Source organism: Camelus dromedarius, chromosome 6, assembly GCF_036321535.1.
Source record: "Camelus dromedarius isolate mCamDro1 chromosome 6, mCamDro1.pat, whole genome shotgun sequence".
NCBI classification, from domain to species: Eukaryota; Metazoa; Chordata; class Mammalia; order Artiodactyla; family Camelidae; genus Camelus; species Camelus dromedarius.
Window position 1 is genome coordinate 71942437 of NC_087441.1, and position 14669 is coordinate 71957105.

Below are 14669 nucleotides of genomic sequence, written 5' to 3' on the forward strand. Positions count from 1 at the left end.
TCTCTTAAACACAGTATTCTACGTCTCTTCAAAGGAGCAATGAGAGTCAGTATCCCAGGAACAGATAAGGAGTATTAATGGTAAAAATTTTTACCTGAAACGTTAATTGTCATTCAGAAACATGTTTAAACGTAGTTGTGTTCAATATACATTTTAGCTCTTTTCCTAAGTTAAAAAAATAAAAAAACAACTGTTTTAAAGAAATAAAACAAATATTTTCCTCTTCTGAAAAACAGGAGAGTTTTACTTATCTCATAGCATTACAGTAAAAATAAAACATGGAAATGGAGGTAAAATGCTAAGTACAATTTCTAATCCACACTAAGCAATTACAAGTAATTAATGTAATGATGTCATTTATAATTACACTGGCTTTGATACATCAATGACTTTTTGATGAAACTGTATACAAGTTTGCCTTGAATGTTTAAGATCTTGAAAACTGCATTGCTCATGAACAAATATGCCTATGTTTCTGCAAATGTTTCACAATAATAGATTTTTATTAAGTTTCACTTTTTAGGCATTTGTTCATTTCATTACATATTTTCCCACATGATAAGTTATATATACAGTCAATTTCTTAAGCTATTTTCTCCCTTTTGAAAACAATATACATAGCTATGTTATTTATATTAATAATTTAACTTATGAAACTAAATGACTTCCATGTATCTATAAATATGTGTATATTTACATTGAAATTTTTGCTGTCCAATGCAGTTGGTGATTCAAGTTCATACATTATGGATATATATATCATTAAAAAATTACTTATGGTCATCAATAAAACATTAATCTAACTCAGGTATAGAGTTGATTTATGGGGTCTCTGCAGGAAGAATAGATAATGAGAAGCAAGCAACTGAAAAATCAAAATGAATTTTTTAAAAAAATCCATTAAAATAAAGTTAATTAAGAAACAGAAAACACCTGTGACAAAAAGTGGCTAAAATGGTAGAGGTAATAATGGCAGGCAAGAAAAAAAGTTGTGATAGTAAAAATCAGCCAAAAAAAGAAATTATGTAATTACTTCAAGAGCTCATTTAGAGACAAAGGTTCAGATAAGTTAGAGCCGAAAACAACTGTAATTTTGAAATTAATTCTGTAAAATAAGTTCTTCACTAGAAATAACATTCAGTAGTTAACAAAGGTGCTAAACGAGACTTCCTTCTAGGAACCTATTTCCAAGGATGCTGATTCTTGTGAATTTTGGTTTAACTATTTATAAAAATAAATTTATCATTGGAGAATGTGTAGCAGTAGAGCTGTCACATGAAATGCAGGATTTCCAATTAAATATGAATTTCAGATAAACAAAGGATACTATTTTAGTAATTTTAGTATAAGTAAATACATGAATACATTATTTGGGACAATTTAACTGAGTGTACTTTAATTTTATTTGCTACATCCAGCAATTCCATATAGGAGTCAGGCTTCACATAAGTGAGATATATTTGATAATATTCAATGTTTCACTAATGGTCAAGAACCACATTGCATTATTTCTTGTTCATTGTTCACAATCGCCATCTGAAAATTAAATGAGGCACCATATCCTAAAAGCAACATATTTAAGAGTATTAGAAACTCCTCTTTATCAGAAAAGCTGATCTATATTATTAGGAACCAGATTCATAATATAATGTAGAGAAGCCCAAAATACCAGCGATTGAGGCAAAATTAAATAACAAAGTCAACATTGCTATGAAGACTAGAACTCAAGTCAGACAGGAGGTTAGTCAGGAGGTTAACTATCAGAGCAGACAGTGAAGCACTAAACACACACAGGTTCCCAAGGGCCTAATGAGAAAACTGATTTACTCTCCTGGACTGAAACTCCAGAGCCGGGGCAGGCAAAGTCGTCAGAGCCAAAGGTAGTATCATGAGCAACAGGAGTCAACCTTGACCAATCTTGACAATTCCAGCCCCAAACCAGCCTCAGGATAATTGCCAGCTCTGCTCCCAAGTGAAAGCACACAGGTACAATAACTGGAGTTAATGGCAAGAGCCTGAGTAGTAAAAAAAATAAAGGTATAGAATTATAAAGGGAAGAATCTATCTTGACAGCACCTGGGTTAAACTGAATTATTTAAATATATGCACAGAATGGTTTATATCTAAGTATCAGGACATAATCCAGACTGGGAGTATCAAAGGGTTAAAAATAAAAGTATGAAAACATATTATCTCATTCTGAAAGAAAAAATAAATACTAAACTAGTCACTAATTTAAAAATCCTTATTTTTAGTCCCGGCTATATTCTGCTAAGGGCTAGAAATATATTGGTGAGCAAAGCAAATGTGGTCCCAGATTCCACAGAACTTATAGCTTAGCATTTACGAAAAACAGCCAGTGTCAGAAAGGAAAATTACAGTGGTACCTCAGTGCTCGACTTGGAAGGCTACTCCGAGTTGGAGAAGATCGCACTGAGAAATTGGGTCAGAGGTCAACCAAGTTTATCCTAAAAACAACGAAAGGCCTTTGGAGAATGATGAGCAAAGTTTACCTGGTCATGCAGACGCGAGGATCAGAACTGAGGGGCATGAGTCTGAACAGATATGCAGTTCTAGGTGACCCACCATACCCATAGAAGTAATAAAAAAAAGATTTCATACTGGGCTTAAATATGTTCATGTCTAAAATTATTCTGAAGCCATTTCTCCTGTTCAACTACTTTTATTGAGGAAGAATGAAGGAAAGCACTCTTAATGATCTCTGGGAAGAGGAGGGCAGCTATCCAAACAGCAATATTAGAAGTCGTGTGTTATATTGCTTTTGTCCGTGTGTGCTTAGAACGCAGCTCACGGTATTAGAATAAAAGTCATGGAAAGAAAATCTTAAGGGAAAAACTGTAGCACTTCAGAAGCAGTATGGTTCTGTTAGGGAGTCAGATAAGCGGGGGCACTGGGCAGATAAGGTGGAGGAGAGGGAGAATGGTCTGGAAGATGGCAATGTGCCCGCCTCCAGCGTAAGGGGCTTTACTTCCTCTAAATGAGCGTCAGCAAGAAACTGGTTAGAACCCGACAGCCGCAACTGTGCGGTAGTGACAAGGACCTAACTGGACGCGACCCAGTGCTCATTACGATATAATTAGCATTGCGATTTAGGCCCCCACCGTGAGTGTTTCTGTGCCCATATTGGGTAAGGACATGCGCAGAAGAGGATGATCATGACTAAGCACCCCAGGGACAAGAGCAGTCAATCAGTTAAGGGATCATCTTTAAGCGAGGGTATAAGAGAAAGGAGAGACAGAAACCGCCGCTTTTTCCTCCCTTGGGTCAGCCTACCTCCTGTTCTTAGGGGTGTACTTTCCCTTTGCTAAATAAAACACTTAAAATCTTTCACTACACAACGCTTTGTCTCCTGTTTGAATTCTTCTGTTGGATATGACAAGAACGGGTCTTTTCCCTTCCCCTTTTGGGGTAACAGTTCTTTCATGTTGTAAGAGTATTCTGAACACATTTCCTATGCAGAGAAGAACTACAAATATTAGGGTTTCTTTTATATTCAAATGGAGACTTCTTTTCTAAAGGGATAGTCACAGACAACTGGTTACAAATAAAAGACTGCATTAGGTGAATCACTGTGATGTACCCTGGAAATTAACACAAAATTATAAATCGACAGTACTTCAATTTAAAAAAAAAAGTCTCAAAGAAAACAAGACTGCATTAAGAAAGGAAGAGAGGGACGGAAGGAGGGAGGCAGGAGGGGTAAATAGTGAGACATTTAAAAAGTATTTGGATCAACTGTTGATTGTTTAAAAATACCTTCTGCTAATCTAAGTTCTGTGGTTTGTTTCTCACTGCACTTGGCTAACTCTTAGGTCTGAGGTTACTGAATATTTTAAATTGCAATCACCTAACTCTTGAAGACCTATCTTGTCTTTGAAAACATGAGACTTCTGTGGGAAATGATGTTTCTGATAGCTGAGGAGGGTGACAACTGAGAAGAAATACTTTAATGTCAGAATGGCCTCTGGATAGTTCTGCATCTAAATCAAATGAATTACATCCTAGGCTGGATTTTTATGTTAATAAGTTTGTATGGCATGCCACCGTACAAAAAGCTAGAAGAGTAAATCTAGTAAAATAGATACAAGGTCAGTTAAATGAATGACTCTCTTCTCCAAAATGCCATCATGTAGAAGCAAACATCAAATAAACTCGAGTCACCCAAGACGATTTTGTCCGTTAGATGAAAAGAACAAGATTAAATAGCAAATGAGAGTCAGTTGTTTCTGTGGGAAGTTTCCCCCCATATATAACGTCCTCATGCCTCTCTGCACGTCCCAGGAGTTTTGTAGAAGTCTTTCAGTGCTGACGGCTTAGTAGGTTACCTCCTCTCCTGCCAGGTGCTTTTACATGGTTAGCAGTTATAAACTGTTGCTTTGGTTCTCCCCTAATTTACACCTCTGCGATAGAGTGCATATTTTGAGACACAGAGTTTCATACAAATGTGTTCCAATTTTATTTTTCAAGACAATCCTCCCACCCCATTGTTTCTGTATCCCTCATTTTAAGATACACATTTTAACAGGTATGTCAAATAGAAAAAAATTAAAAGACAAAATTATGCAGACAATTTGGGAGTAAAAATAATATTTATTTAAAAAATATACCATGGGCTGCTAAATATCATATTCGACTACTTAAGCCTCTCTCATCCTAGGATAAGTAGTTCAATTCTACTTTCACATTGCCTATAGAGTTATAACCTAAGAATCTATGGCAAAATGTGATTGTGTGCCTAATTTCTAGAAACTGATTTTAAGGTTTATGAATTTCATAGTGAAATTCTTGAACTTTTACCTTCATTAGACTCTGTATTAGTCCTACTCAGAGATGTTTTTGCTTTCAAGTAATTTTAAACCCTAAGAACTTAAGCAGTAAAACAGTAAATAAATCTCACGTCTGGCCAATATTACATCTCCCTCAGTAGTACAGAGGAGTACTGAAAGGGAAGGGTGGAAATATCCTTTAAGGAAATATTTTTTAAATCATAGAGAGTGAATAGAGGTGTCCTATCTCCCTGAATGAACACAGCTCAATGTTAAGGCTTCATTAATCTATTTACATTTTATCATACACCAGGTAAATGAACATCTTTAACACAGCGAAATAGTTTTTATGATTCCAATTTGTCTTAAGAACACCCGCCTTCTAGAGACAAGTTTACTCATATTTTCTAGCTAGGAGTCAAATAATTTTGAAACTCTCAGTTCTTTTTGTAACCTGGTAGATAAGCGATCTTTTTATGAATAATACTATAGGTGGTTAATGTATATGTTAATGTCTAAGCATAAACAAAGGCCTAACTGAATACTTAAACTACAAATTCTATATAAGTTTATTTAAAAAAATAAATTGACTGTAAAATACCAAATTCTGTAAATTCTACCTTACTGTCAATATTAGGTTATATTCAAATAGAAGTCAATTTTACAATAAGCCATTGTAATCATGTTTGTTAAATATTGGGCCCTTTTTTTTTTTTCAAATTTTCTTTGTGTCTTTAAGTTCTGATAGAAAATGTTCAATGTAAAGAAAAAAAAGTAGGGTTTAGCACAAAAACAAGGTCATGCTATCTCATTATTTTCTAATTTGCTTTTTGAAAATATTAATATTTCAGTTGCACTATGCATAGCAAAAGCATTAGGTGTCGGGTCTTAGAGAAAGACACATGTATTCTGGGTATAACTTATACTTGAGCCCAGTGTCCTATGTACTAAATTTAAAAAAATTGTCTTAGATGCATGAATGTATGTTTTCTTACTTGAAACTAACCAGAGTCCTACTTTAAAATAAAAAAAAAATCAAAGATTATGCTCTAGTTTATCACTTCTTTTTGTCCTTGAAAACCAGAACATTTTAATATAACGTATAATTTCACAGTTTTAAGTGCACTAAATTCCTTCAAATTTGAAGACTAATCAGTATTTTAATATCCAGAAACATTTATTCCCACATCATATTATTGTTTCCAAATACTTTAAATAGCAATTGAATAATTACAGTGCAGCCTTTTTTCTGCCCATTTAAATGTTTTAGAGTGGTATTTCATGAACAAAATCATTTTCAGACATTCAGCTTAACACCATGAGATTTTGTTTTCAAATTAGAAGTATTTTAAAAGAATATGAATAAGCTGGTGTTACCAATTGGAGTGAAGACCCAGATTAATGGGGGAGAAAGACATTGAGGATGAAAGAAGAGAGTGCATGTAAAGGGACAGCTAGAAAAAGAGAAGGGTGACAGAGATCAGTCAGTGGTTATGGATTTCTCTGTGTGTCTGTGTATATAGTCATCTTGCCCAATTTGCCATCAAATTTCTGAATATTTATAGGATACACATACACACCACATTCTGTCAAGAAAATAGAGACTTGCAGTTGTGTTAGTCAGGAGTTATAAGTAGAAGGAGAAGTAATAGGAGAGATACATAGAGATAAACACATAGATACATAGAGAGCAAGCAACAGCATGATCAATACACAGAGATCCCTAGACTTACAGATATGTGTGATGAGGGCTGGGTTTATGGGCATAGAGAGGGTGAGAAGTCCCACCCTCTGTTAGCTGGAAGCCCAGGAAATCCAGTGGAATATCTCAGTCCAAATCCAAAGGATGGAGAAACAGAAGAGGAAATGATCTAAGTCACAGTCCAAGCCTAAAGGTCCAAGATTGAGGGCCCGATGATGTAAGTACCCATCAGAGTCTGAAGGCCTGAGAACCAGATGCATCAATGTCTGATGGCAGGGGAAGATGGATGTCTCAGATCCAAGAGAGAGCACATTCACCCTCCTTCTCCCTTTTTGTTCTATTCAGAGCTTCAACAGATTGGATGATGCCCCCTTATCTGGGGCCATCTCTACATAGTCTGTTGACTCAAGTACTAATCTTTTCTGAGAACACCATCACAGACCTGACATACACCAAATTAATTTTTTCCCCTATCTGCACATCTGTTAGCCTGGTCAAGTTGATACATAAAATTAACGAACACAGCAGTGATCCAAGTTTGTATGGTGTGATGTTATACATAACTTGTATAATCTTTCCAGATTTTTCAATACAATTCTTCTGAAGATATAAAACCAAATTCTAAACATAGCTTCTTGAGGAAACACAACTAATGGAACTACTAATAGATTTGGAATGAAATATAAAAGTATGTCCTATAAATATATTGCCCACTGCCCAGAAAAGTCCAACACTTGAGAAGCAGCAAGGAAGAGGTTTTAGCCTACTGCAGGTACTATGATAAAGAAAAGCACGAACAACTGTAAAAACAGGCAGTTATCTGCAGGTCCCCCTCCCACCCCTAACTCTAGTTCTAAAGCCATTCAGAAGGCGTCGGAGCTCAGCTCAGGACAAAGAGAGGGGTGAAGACATGTGTATTATATCCTGGAATGTGCAAGCCACTTTGGGACACTGTTGCAAATGATGTCAGTGACAAAAGGAACCTGCCAAAAAGCACACCCAAGAGTGTAAGAAGACTTTTGAATTCATGATAGCAAGATACAGAAAAGAATAAGAGTTTATCTCAGTTGCTCTAGTATAATTAAATAATTGAGTTATTCATTTATGCTAGAAGGGAAAAAGGAAAAGCAGAGTTCCAATATATTACAGAAAATGCAACTAGATGAACAGTCCTCATACACTATATATTGGCTAAATACTCTGCACTGATAATTTTGCAGATGATAAGAGATCAAGTATTCTACACAGAAAACCTGTGTGTACAAAGGGATGAAACCAGACTGTGCCCAGCAAACTTACTTCTCGTAATTCTGGGGGTGAGTATTAGGAAACAAAACAGCACCTGATAAAACCTGCAACACAAAAATCGGAGAAAAATATTTAGGCCAAGGTAAAGCTGATACCTGAAAATAGTTGTTGCAGAAAGAAGATATAATTATTATTTTTTAAATCTGTGTTGCTTTTATTTCCCCCTAACATTTAACTAAAAAGTTCTGAATGACTAACAAGTGTTAGGCATTGCAGGACACAGTGAGGCAGACAGGCTAAATGTTGGCCCTCCTGGGGCTTCCTGTCCAGGATTTCAGTAAATTCTAGGAAGACAACTATCCCCAAGAAACACAGGTAAATCCACGGTGAGGGGATGCTACATTAAGAAGATGGAGATAAAATAATATCTGGCTTAGTGTGAAACAGAGAGCAATGAGGTGTGACTCAGCAAGACGGCAGAATGAGAAGCTCTGGCCCTCATGCTCCCCCCCCACCCCCCCCCAAAAAAACCCCTCCAGTTTTAATAAATACCTGTGGGCGAGAATTACCTTTATGGAAGCCCGGGGGTTCCAGCACCTCAGTGGAGTAAAACATGTCAGAATGGGCACACTGAAGAGAGGAAGTTTCACTTACCTGTGTGACCCCATCCACCAAGAGCCAAGAATGACCCTCTCGCTCCACGATTTCTCCCATGATGGGAAAGTGAGAGTGAAGTGACTGCCCGGATCCCCAAGCCCTGGGGTATTTAGCCCCAGTGGCCCAATTCTGTATCACCTAGAATACTAAGGGGATCAGCACCCCTGGACGGTCCGGGGACAGCTAGGCACAGAGGAAAGGGGCAAAAACGCACAGCAAAGAGGGCGTGGATCTCAACAAACAGCCACAGATCCTACTGACTCACGGGCTTCCTCAAGAACCGCGCACAAAGTCCACAGGACCTCTCATCTGAGGACCCCCTCAGCCAGCCATCAACAGCAACCCCCACCTCTCCTCCCCCTTCCCCCTCCCCCTCCCGCCCCCGTCCAGCCGTCAACAACTCCCCGCCCAGCACGCAGCACATACCCGCTGTGGCCCAGGCCCGCAAACTGCACCAGGGCAGCCTCTGCAGGAGGCATGCGTGAGCCCCTCGGGAGAGCACACAGTCAGGGCAGCCAGCTCGACTTCGCTGCGCTGGGAGAGGATGCACGACCCGGAACACTTCCCGGCTCTGACCTGGAGGAAACAAGCCGTAGACTCTCAGCAGCAGGCCTGCCTCCCATAAGATGGAGAGAAGACACACACTCTTAGGACTTTCTCCTCAGGACAGAGCAAAAGGAGTGGAGCTACCACACTGGTAGAAAAGGTCTGAGAGACCAGTCACAGTATTTACCAATTCTGAGTTACCAAATTCTAGGAGCCTATGTAGCTCATCCTCTGATCAGCATGTGCATTACTTAATTAATTCTTATCAATAACATTGTCCAAGTGGTCTGCTCTATCCAACCCAACAGATGAACAAAATGAAACTCCTAAAAGTGAAATTATTAGGCAATGGTCACACACCTAAAAAGAGACAGAAAAGAGATTTGAAGGTAAGACATGAGAATTCAAATTTTTCACTTTCATCTCCAGTGACATATATCCTCAAATAGTAGTAAATCTATATTTGATGAAAGTAGCCAAAAAGAAGAAACAATTAATTCTGATTAAGAGTGGGTATGGAGTCTCCTATGGTGGGATAGTTTGGAATTTGTCATTCAGACAATGCAAAGTCATTGGAGAATTTAAAACAAGGGAGGCATAATCAAACATGTCAATTAAATAAAATTATATTAAATCATGTCATCATATTTTGTCATACGTATCATATTGAAAGGTATTAGGGCATAAATCACACAACTCAGAGAAGATACGGACAGAGGAGAGTGTTGACAGTGGCAGCTGAAGTGGAGGAAAGCCCTGGATGGGCAGGGCAGGAGGAGCAGTGTCTGCTGTCCCGGAGACAACTTTGCTTCCTTCCTTGTGAACAGCTGATTCTTATGAGACCCTCCTCAGTGATGAATAATGACTCTAGTTTATTTTGATCTGTGGTATAGATACAGTAAATTACTATTTCTAAATTCAAAACTGATAGGATTTAGGTCAGAAAAGAAGAGATCAAGAACTATATTCAATATCTTGTTGTAACCTATAATGAAAAAATATGAAAAGGAATATATGTGTATGTATATGTATGACTGAAACATTATGTTGTACACCAGAAATTAATACAACATTGTAAACTGACTATACTTCAATTGAAAAAAGAGATGAAAAGAAAAAATATTACTTCTGGAATTTATCTATATCTTTTTAAAATAAATATATTACTTGATAGTTTTCATAATATTTTAAAGCAAAATTCTTAAATCCAGCGAGTTGGTAGGGGCAACATATGTATGTTATGTATACAAATTTGTTTCCAGATTCAGTTCCTTGGTTGCAATCCTCATTCAACTATTTACTAGCTCTATTGCTTTGAGAAGGTCACAGCATATTGTTAACTTTAGGAAATGACAAATGGTTCTTGTGAAGATTAAATGAAATAGTGTGAAATAAGCAATAAGCTTATTGCTGATAGAGACACAGCCTAAAAACATGGGAGGTAGACTTTTCCATATGCTATGTACACTCAATCCACTCTTCTTGAGATTTAATTTATATTGACTTTCACTTTATCAACAACAAAAAATAATGTACTGATTCATTCAACAAATTTATTGAGTGCCCCATAAATAGCAGTCACTGTAACTGGGGAAAAATCCATTTTAAGAAAAGAAAAAGAAATCTTGCCCTCTTGGTATTATATTTTTTTAATTTATTGACTGTTTTAAAAGTTAGTCACTGGGAAGCACTTCCAAAATGGCATTGTAAGGACCTCCAAAATTCAACTCCTCTTTAAAAACAAAGATAATACTGACAAAAAGATTCAAAATCAACTTTTAGTAGTCTGGAAATTAACCAAAGGCTTGCAACAATCTGCAAATCTTTTATTAAAGAAAAACAGCTGGAAACAGAAAAGCAACTGTGACAGCATTTTCAATGGTCTTATTCTCATCCTTCCATCACCAGCATCATGGTAGTCTCAAAAATGAACAAGAAAACAAATACAATGACAAAACTTCCCTCGCAATCATAGTAGCTGTAAAAATCAGCAGCCAAATACCATTGGAGGATGAAGAACTGGTTTGGAAATCCACCAAAAGCCCTAATCCCAAAGAAGTGTCAGCATTTGCCATGTATGACAGTTCTTTGGAAGTCACTTATTAGGCTTGTCTTAATTGATCTGACTCAGACTTTGTTCATGTGACTAGTCATTTTCCTGGATATGTCTTAAAAAATAACCAGGAGCAATTACCTAACATCACAGATGATTGAGGAGGCAGTAACAGGAAAGCAGGTGTTTACCCAAAATGAAAGCTGGGGAAAGAGATGTCTGTATGGGACTCTGAAATCTGAAATAGATCCTGAGAATCTGGAAGACCTCAGACATGTTCAGAGTTGTTTGCAAGCCCAGGAATGACCTGAGATGACCCAGATCTTTCATTCTGGGCTGACACTGAGGCCATGCAAGAGCAGGAAGTGAACTCTAAGATCTAGATGGAAACTACTCAATACAGTCTTTTTTTTTTTTTTTTAACTGAAGTATAGTCAACTGATAGAGTCTTGAAGACAAGCTCCAAACACAGAGTCCCTCAGAAGAAAAAAAAAAAAAAAACTAGAGGGCATTAGATTAAGAAAAGTAAGGAAACCTCTGTCCATTTATGGGCTGTCAATTAAGCCAACTGAGCAGAGAATTCAGTGGCCACACATGACACACAGTACAGACTTTATAGAATGTAGAAAACTCACTAAATAAACAACAGCAGGGGCAAAGACAGTGACAAACAGCAACAAGAGCAAACCTTGGGGAAGAAGCTGGAGAATGTGACTTTAAGAGTTGGTAAACTGTACTATTTAAAATGTCCAATTTTTAACAAAAACACTCAAATCATGGAAAAGACAAGAGATCATGGTCCATACACAGAGAAAAAAAAAAACAAACTGTCCTTGAGATGCCAAGATGTTGGACTTACTAGAAAAAGACATTAAAATCGAAATCAGTTTATTAAAAATAGAAATAAAATTTTAAAAACTATATCTTAAAACATTTTTAAGAGTAAGCTCACATCAGCAAAGTTAGTAAGAATAGAGAGTATATTACTTCCAACTGTAGGAAATAAAAAGGATTATGAGAAAATATTGTGAACAATTGCACGCAACAAATTAGATAACAGAGCTGAAATAGACAGATCTCTTTGAAGGAACAAATTAGTGATATTGACTAAAGAAGAAACTGAAAATCTGAATTGATCTATAAGATATTGGATTAATAACTAAAAACTTCCCAAAAAAGTAAAGCTAATTCTAGATCACTTTACTGATGAATTCTACAAAACATTTAAAAGAAAATATAACACCAATTCTTCACAAACTTCCAAAAATAGAAGAGGGAAAAAAGCAAACAAATTTCCCAACACATTCTGTGAAGGTGGGATTACCATGGTACAAAAAGTCAGACAAATACATTGTAAAAAAACCTACAGAGCAATATACCTATGAACATAGATGTAAATATCCTGAATATAGAATGCTAAATCCAGTAGAGTATTAAAAAAAAAAATGAACACCACAGTGTGGATTTATCTTGCAAGGTGGGCTCAATATTCAGATAACAATCAATGCATTTCATTATATCCATGAAATAAAAAAATAATGATCTCAGAACATATAGAAAATATATTTGACAAAAAGGCAACTATTGTCAGCTCTCCACAACCACAATTTCCGTGTCCACAGATTCCACAAATCCACAAAAATATTTAAAAAAACACAGAATTCCAGGAAGTGCCAAAAAGCAAAACTGAAATTTGTTGCAACTCAGTAACTATTTACATAGCATTTACATTGTATTAGGCATTACCAGTAATCTAGACATGAAGTATATGTGATGATATATATAGCTTATATCCAAACACTAAGTTAATTTTATATAACTTATATATAATTTTAATATTTAAGTTATTTTATATAACTTATATAACTGTATCTTCAAGATGTAGATAAAAACACAACTGCCACTTAATACAATGCATTTTTTTGTAATGTCCAGTTTAGCATTATATTATGCCCATCCAAAGGTCTATATATATATATATATATATATATAATTTTTATAGAGGGAGGACTTGAGCATCCATGGATTTAGTTATCTGAGGGTATTGTGCTATCCTGGAACCAATCCTTCAGAGATACCAAGGGATGATAGTACCTTTCAAGATTAAAAACTTAACAAAACAAAAACAAAAAACAAAAGACAAAACTGGGGACAGAATGGAATTTTCTCAACCTGATAAAAAGAATCTATGAAAAATGCACAATTAACATCATACTTAGTAGTGAAAAGATGGTCTCTGTAGCCCACGCAGGAGGAGTACTCTCATATCTGCTCTCTTCACTTTCATTCCACCTTGTTCTGGTCAGAGGAACTACTAAAGAAAAAGAAATAAAAGACAACCTGATTGGGAAGAAAAGGAAGTAAACTCTCTTTGCAAACGATGTGATCTCTTTTGTAGCCATTTCTATGGAATCCACAAAAAAGACTATAAACTTATCAGAGTTCATCAGGTTTGTAGTATATACGATCAATATGCAAAAGTCAGTTGTATTTCTTTGGTTAGCAAAGAGCAATCCAAAAATGAAATTAAGAAAATAATTCCATTTAAAAAAGTGTCAATAAGAACACAATGCTGAGGGATAAATTTCACAAAGGAAGTATGAGGCTTCTATGCTGAAAACTACAAAACATGATGGAAGCAAATTAAAAAGACTTAAATGAATACATCCCAGATTCATAGACTGGAAGCCTTACGGTTGTTATGGTGTTGTTACCCACAAGGTGATCTAATACTCAATTAATCCCTTTTGAAATTCCAGATGGCTTTTCTGCAGACATTGACAAGCTGATTATAAAATTCATATGGAAATGCAAGGGACTCAGAATAGTCAAAACAATATTATAGAAGAAAAAAATTAAGTTGGGAGACTTACACTTCTTCAAAACTTACTTTGAAGCTACAATAATCATGACAGTGTTGTGCTGGCAAAATGACATACAGAACATTAGAATAGATTTGACAGTTTAGAAATAAATCTATACATCTACAGCCAACTGATATTTGACAAGGATGCCAGGACAATTATTGAGGGAAGAAGTAATTTAAAAAAATAGTGTAGAGACAACTGGATGTCCATCTGCAAAAGATGAAATTAGAACCATATCTCAAATTATATAAAAATTGATTTAAAGTAGATTGTAGATACAAGTTTGAGCTGAAACTGTAAAGTTCTTAGAAGAAAACATAGGAGTAAACCTTTTTATCTTAGATTAAATCATGGTGTCTTAACTATGACATCAAAATTACATACGACCAAAGATAAATGGAACTTCATCACAATTTTTTAAATGTTTTATTTCAAAGGATTACCATCAAAAAAGTGAATAGACAGCTCAAAAATAGGAGAAAATACTTGCAAATTATGTATCTGATAAGACACTGGTATTCAGAACATGTAAAATAACTCTTAAAATAATGATAAAAGACAAATAACCCAATTAAAAAGCAGGCAATGGATTGAAGAGTTATTTCTCCTAAGAATGTATAGAAATGGTGAAAAAGCACATGAAAATATGCTCAACACCCTTAGTCAGAGGGGAATGCACATTAAAAGCATAAGATGCTTTTTTCAACCCCAGTAAAGCAGATAAATTAAAGAAGACAGACAAAAACAAGTGCTGATGAGGATGTGGAGAAATTTGAACCCTCATACATTACTGGTAGGGTCGTGAATGC